Source organism: Triticum aestivum, chromosome 5D, assembly GCF_018294505.1.
Source record: "Triticum aestivum cultivar Chinese Spring chromosome 5D, IWGSC CS RefSeq v2.1, whole genome shotgun sequence".
In the NCBI taxonomy this organism is placed as follows: domain Eukaryota; kingdom Viridiplantae; phylum Streptophyta; class Magnoliopsida; order Poales; family Poaceae; genus Triticum; species Triticum aestivum.
The window spans coordinates 483,218,758-483,225,994 of record NC_057808.1 but is presented as its reverse complement, the minus strand read 5'-3'; positions in this window follow the sequence as shown (position 1 = coordinate 483,225,994).

Here is a 7,237-nt window from a genome sequence, read left to right as displayed (position 1 = left end):
TGGGGAATCAAATTTCTCTTGGTGGAAGTGTAGATCGGGGCCTTCTCAACCAATCCCGAGCAAATCAACAAGTTTGATTGGCTAGGGAGAGAGATCGGGCGAAAATAGAGCTTGGAGCAACAATGGAGCTTTTGGGGGAAGAGGTAAGTCAACTTTGGAGAAGAAGACCCCTTTTATAGAGGGGGGAACAATCCAACCGTTACCCCCCTAAACAGCCCCGCAGAGGGCGGTACTGCCGCAGGTGGGGGCGGTACTACCGCTGTGGCCAGCGGTACTACCGCTCCCCCTCACGGTATTGCCGTGCAGTCTGGGAGGGCTGGTGAGAGAGCAGGAGTTGGACCCAATGCGGTACTGCCGCGGTGGTAGGGCGGTACTACCGCTCTACTGCCGCTGCTTAGTGCCGCACAATCCGACACGAGAAGCGACCCCCTCGAGTCGACGCGGTAGGAGCCTGGTACCGCAGTGGTACTACGGCTGAGGACCCATCGGCGGTACTACCGCTGCCGAGCGGTACTGCCGCCTATGACTCCTAAGCGGTACTACCGCTGGGCACAGCGGTACTACCGCTGGGACCAAACGAAGCACATAGGAAGGGGAATGAGCTCTCCATTGAAGCGGAAAGGCTCAGAGGGTGTGAAAAGGATGTGTACGTGTTGATTCCACCCTAGCCTTACCAAAGCGGACCCCCTCTTGATAGTACGGTGACTCCTACGGAACTAGTTCACCAAAATAGAAACAGAAGAGCTACACCGTCTTGAATAACACTCCGAGGGGAAAGAAATCGTTTCGTGCCAAAGGATGAATCTCTGAAATGCTCAAAGCACACGATTAGTCCGCAAACATGTTGTCATCAATCACCAAAACTACATCTAGAGAGATATGCCTTAACATCCCCCCCCTCTCTCTCAATTATGGCCAAGCAGCAGGCACAAGTATGTTATGAGTTTTACTACTTATTTTTAGCAAGCTTATAATTATGAGAATAAAAGTATATATACATTGTATAATATCAATTTATTGAAGAACCGATTTTTTGTTACATAGGTTCCACTTTAAGATTTCATATTGGGGCTCCGATTTCTCAAGTACAACCCCATCAACAGGCACAAGCACTAATATGTTGTTCGTGTTCTCACGGGCAAACATGAGAAAATGGGTGCTCATCCTTAAGAGCAAACCGAATTATTCCCCCACACTATCTTTTTCGCAGTATTTCTTTATTGCTCACGTTAATGCTTCATTGCAATTATGGCAGAACTTTCGGAAAGCCATGTACGTTCCTGTAACAAGTGACAATTTCCAAATGCACATCAATAGTTACAACCATATCCCTGTGAGGTAGCTCAACTACATGCATGATTCTTCTCTCCTTGGTTCTTCTCAAGTCAGTTTATTCCATAGTGCCTACCACAACACCTCCAATGATCGATCTGATCTAAATTGTTCCACTATTGTTACTTGTTGCGAAAACTGACAAACACTCCTTAGACCATAGAAAATTAAAAAGGTACTCCATGTGACATGGGATGCGGCATGCGTGGTAACATTCACGCATGCCTTAAAATTCGAAATGAGTGGCATCAAAAAGATAATCTATACTGAGGACTCAATAGATATTGTGCTAACTGGTGGCTATCTCAATTGGAGGATACAACAACACAATGAAGGCTTGGTAAACTGAAGTTCAATGCAGCAAGGAGGGGCTGGCTTGGGATAAGACCGAAAAGGATGGCCTGTGAGGCGCACGGGCGGGAAGGCTAGGCAAAGGCCCGGGAAGGAGGGACGCTAGGTCCGCCACTCATTGTGTCGCATAACTACGTTTGTATGATGCCATGTCTAAACTTCATTTGGAAGGACAGGCTTCCATCTCCGACAAGTGTATCTACTCTGCTAAGCAAAGGCCCGAGAAGAAGGGGCGCTTGGTCCGCCACTTGTTGTGTCTGTTTGAATTATGTCAAGTCCAAGATTCATTTGAATGGACAGACCGCCATCTCTAACAAGCGTATCTACTCTTGTTGCAGCACGACTACAGGACCTAGTGCTGCTACTTGATCAATTACCAGTTTCTGTAGTTAATTAGTCAGACAATGAGCTCTATCGAACGACTGATTAGTCTTCGTCATACAAGGAGAAAGTTAACTGTTTGAGGGGTTTTATATCAGTGATCCACCTAAAATACCCCTGAGGCTTAATACCCAAACCCCTATTTCCGGGGAGGTTTTTGCCCCCACGTCTCGCCACTTGGCCGATGGGGACTTGGAGGCCTATCAATTGTTGACACGTGCATTTGTTTGGGAGGCTACGGGGTAGAAAACGCGTGTGGCCGTAGGCCTTCGATCAAAATTTTGTTAACTGATTCGCATTTTCCCGTGTGCACTTGGGGTGTCTTTAGCATTTTGGTTCAGATGATTGTTTGTTAATATACTAAACCTGACTAGGTTCATACAGATTTAGAATTAAGATGTGCTTATTTCAATTATTAAGGGGGAGTTTCATTTCAGAAAAGTAAACTAAAGAAGATGCATGGAGCAAATCGAGGGAGAGCTGGAGGAAGGCAATAAAAAGCATAATATAGGAAGTAAGCAGCGTCCTTGCAAATATGAAAGCACAAAATAACATCACTATGACTTCATTAGACGCTAAAGACTAATTTATGGAACATAAAATCACTGCTATGGCCTATAATATGGATGTATCAAATTTGTACGCATGGAGCACTGTTCAATTTTTGCTCTATTTAGTTTAAGCCTGTCTACACAACATCTATTCCATTACATTGATTTATAATTAATGTTGACGTCTTCCTATGTAATGTATTCAAACTAGATTATCAAATAAATAAAGATCCATGAATACCACTCTGATAGAGTCATTCAATTATTCTATTGGCTTAATTTTCATACCAAGAAACTTATCAAACCCAATAAATTTACAAAGAGAAAATATAGGATAATTTCACATGCTATACAATAATATATATTGTGAAATATAAGCTACCCAACGTTCACATAGTGAAGATCTCATCATTAGATAAACATGCGCCGAGCTACCTGCGGGCTGGAGCAAAGACTTTATACCACTTCATCACAAGCACTAATTCAACAGGTTCTATGTTTCTTTCATCTTATTGCAACAGCATGATTGTGTACCATTTATTCTGTAGAACGTGCCACGTACGACAAGAATAAACGATCCTTATCAAAAATGTACTATCAACGTGTGAAACATGCAACTGGCGTGATGGAATAAGTATGCTTCTTTCCAACATATCTTCCTACGTCCATATTTTTACGTACATGATTCTGTCTTTTTAAACTAATAACACTTATTATAGGCAGTTAACACAGTCCATATGAACAAACCGTATTGACAGGTGTGGCGTGCCGCTGCACGGGCTCTGCTAGTAAATATACTATATGAAAGTGGGTGTAGTATCGCCACATCTCAACCATTGTCTTACAAAAAAGAATGATCTGGATTGATTTGATGTATCGTGAAAGGACTCTTCAATTATAAATAGGAATGTGTCTGAATGATTTACACCGAAAAAGCATTACAGATCAAAAACTAGTATAACATCAACCACTTATTTAAGAATCTCCTGATCAGGCCACACAAATACAATAGCCATGGTGCAGTGATACTCCGATAAGATACCTTGCTAGCTCCGTGAATCTCTACATGATAATTTCACTATGAAATAAAAGTGCCAAGGGCAATTCCAACATGCCGATGTAAATCGCCCGTGTGTATCCGTTTGAATAGAAACAGACAAAAACGCGGTCCAACGCGTCGCCGCAAACCCAAAATTCATCCGCTCGCTATCCGTCTAGACACATTCCCGACGCGTCGACACGAGACGAATGCGCCGTGCGTCCGCTCACTATCCGTCTAGGCACATTCCCGACGCGTCGACACGAGACGAATGCGCCGTGCGTCCGCTCGGTGTCCGCCTCGACCCATGTGTCAGCCGCCCAACTACCCCACGCGGTCGTAGTCAATGCGTCCACCTACCTTGGGCCCGCATGACAGCATCTGGAAGCCTCCGAGTCCATGATTTTTCTAAATGCAAGCGTGCGTGGGGCCACCTCATCCACTTCTCCTCCCACTCCCATCCACATCTGGGGGAGCGGCGGAAGAAGGAGTAGGAGCGCACGCGTCGCGCAGCAGACAGCTTCGATCTCCTCCCCTTCGGCCGATGCCCGCGTGTCAGCGCCGCCTACAACGCTACTTGTTGTCCCTATTCTTCAACGCCTCCACCACTAGCTCTCCCCATCCAAAGCCTATCATTGTCGTCCAGAGCTTGCCCATAGGCAGACGCCACCGTTGTGTGCGAAGTGCTCGATGCCCTGCCCTCCATGCACAAGGATGCCAAGCTCTTACCCCGAATCCCAGGTCAACTCATCCTGCCCTGCCCCGAGCTCGTCCACACCACCGCCACTGCACGCTAAGTGTTCAAAGCCCTGGCTGTCGCGTATGAGGATGCAATCAACACAGCTCGTGGAACCGGTGGAGGTTGCTCCAATCTTGCCCCGCCGTTGCCCTGAGCGCCTACAGGCCGCCGCCGCCAATCTGATTAGGAGTCACTGATGCGGGCGGCGCTCTCTCGGCCGCCGTGCCTGTTACGCCCCCGATTTGACCGTACACTAATCATGCACGCAAATGTGTACGATCAAGATCATGGACTCACGGGAAGATATCACAACACAACTCTAAAACATAAATAAGTCATACAAGCATCATAATACAAGCCAGGGGCCTCGAGGGCTCGAATACAAGTGCTCGATCACAGACGAGTCAGCGGAAGCAACAATATCTGAGTACAGACATAAGTTAAACAAGTTTGCCTTAAGAAGGCTAGCACAAACTGGGATACAGATCGAACGAGGCGCAGGCCTACTGCCTGGGATCCTCCTAACTACTCCTGGTCGTCGTCAGCGGGCTGCACGTAGTAGTAGGCACCTCCAGTGTCGTAGGTGTCGTCGTCGACGGTGGCGTCTGGCTCCTGGACTCTAACATCTGGCTGCGACAACCAGATAGAAAGGAAAGGGGGAAAAGAGGGAGAGAAGCAACCGTGAGTACTCATCCAAAGTACTCGCAAGCAAGGAGCTACACTACATATGCATGGGTATATGTGTAAAGGGGCATATCAGTGGACTGAACTGCAGAATGCCAGAATAAAAGGGGGATAGCTAGTCTTGTCGAAGACTACGCTTCTGGTCATCTCCATCTTGCAGCATGTAGAAGAGACTAGATTGAAGTCCTCCAAGTAGCATCGCATAGCATAATCCTACCCGGCGATCCCCTCCTCATCGCCCTGTTAAAGAGCGATCACCGGGTTGTATCTGGCACTTGGAAGGGTGTATTTTATTCAGTATCCAGTTCTATTTGTCATAAGGTCAAGGTACAACTCCGGGTCGTCCTTTTACCGAGGGACACGGCTATTCGAATAGATAAACTTCCCTGCAGGGGTGCACCACATAACCCAACACGCTCGATCCCATTTGGCCGGACACACTTTTCTGGGTCATGCCCGGCCTCGTAAGATCAACGCGTCGCAGCCCCACCTAGGCTCAACCGAGAGGTCAACACGCCGGTCTAACCCTATGCACTCAGGGGTCTGGGCCCATCGCCCTATGCACACCTGCACGTTGCGAGGGCGGCCAGAAGCAGACCTAGCCTAGTGGCGTTCCAGTCCAATCCGGCGCGCGCCGCTCTGTCGCTGACGTCAAAAAGAGCTTCGGCTGATACCACGACGCCGGGATACCCATAACTACTCCCGCGTAGATGGCTAGTGCGTATAGACCAAATGGCCAGACTCAGATCAAATACCAAGATCTCGTTAAGCGTGTTAAGTAACCGCAAACGTCGACCAGGGCCAGGCCCACCTCTCACCTAGGCGGTCTCAACCTGCCCTGTCGCTCCGCCACAAAGATCCACTTGCGGGTACTCCTTCGAGCCGACCCGACTTTAGTCATCACATGTGTCATGTATGTAGTATATAAGTATATACCCGTGATCACCGCCCAGGTGATCACGGCCCGATAGTATAGCACAGCAGACGGACAAGAATGTAGGGCCACTGATGGAAAACTAGCATCCTATACTAAGCATGTAGGATTGCAGGTAAAGGTAACAACAGTAGTAGCAAGGATAGGCTATGCATCAGAATAGGATATCGGAAAGCAGTAACATGCTACACTACTCTAATGCAAGCAGTATAGAGAAGAATGGGCGATATCTGGTGATCAAGGGGGGGCTTGCCTGGTTGCTCTGGCAAGTAGGAGGGGTCGTCAACTCCGTAGTCGAACTGGGCAGCAGCAGTGTCGGTCTCGTAGTCTACCGGAGAGAAGAGGGGGAAGAAACAGTAAATACAATGCAAACATAAACATGACGATGCGTGACATGACAATGAGCAGTGCGAGGTGTGTCCTAACGCGACAGTAGGTGGTACCGGCGAAGGGGGGGAACATCCGGGAAAGTATTCCCGATGTTTTGCGTTTTCGGACAGATGGACTGGAGGGGGAAAGTTGCGAGTTTGATAGGTTAGGGAGGTGTGGTAGACGAACGGACTGCATATCCGGATTCGTCTCGTCGTTCTGAGCAACTTTCATGTTGAAAATATTTTAATCCGAGTTACGGATTAAAAGATATGATTTTCTAAAGATTTTTTTAATTTCTGGAATTTAATTAATTATTTAATTTAATTCGAAATTTGCATTTATGACATCAGCATGATGTCATGCTGACATCAGCAGTCAACTGGGGTTGACTAAGTCAAACTGACATGTGGGTCCAGTGGGACCCACCTGTCATTCTCTGTTTAGGTTAATTAGGGTTTAGCTAAATAATTACTGTTTAATTAAATTAACTAATTAATTAGATTAATTTAAACAGGATTAATTAACTTAATTAATTTAGTTAATTAATTAATTAATTAAATTTATTTTTATTATTGTTATTATTAATTTTATTTTTATTTATTTATTTATTAATTAATTTTTTATTAACTAGTTTATTATTATTATTTATCATTTCATTTTTTTTCTCTTTTTGTTCTGTGGGCTGGGCCCCGGCTGTCATTGGGCCACGGGGTTCGGGCCCAAGGGGGCAGTGGCTCAGGGGGGGGCGAGGCCCACCTGGCAGTGGCCCAGGGGGGCGAGCGGGTTTGGTCCACGGGTGCGGGCACACCCGAGCGAGCGCTCGCCCGTAGGGCGGGACGAGGACGCCGGGGCAC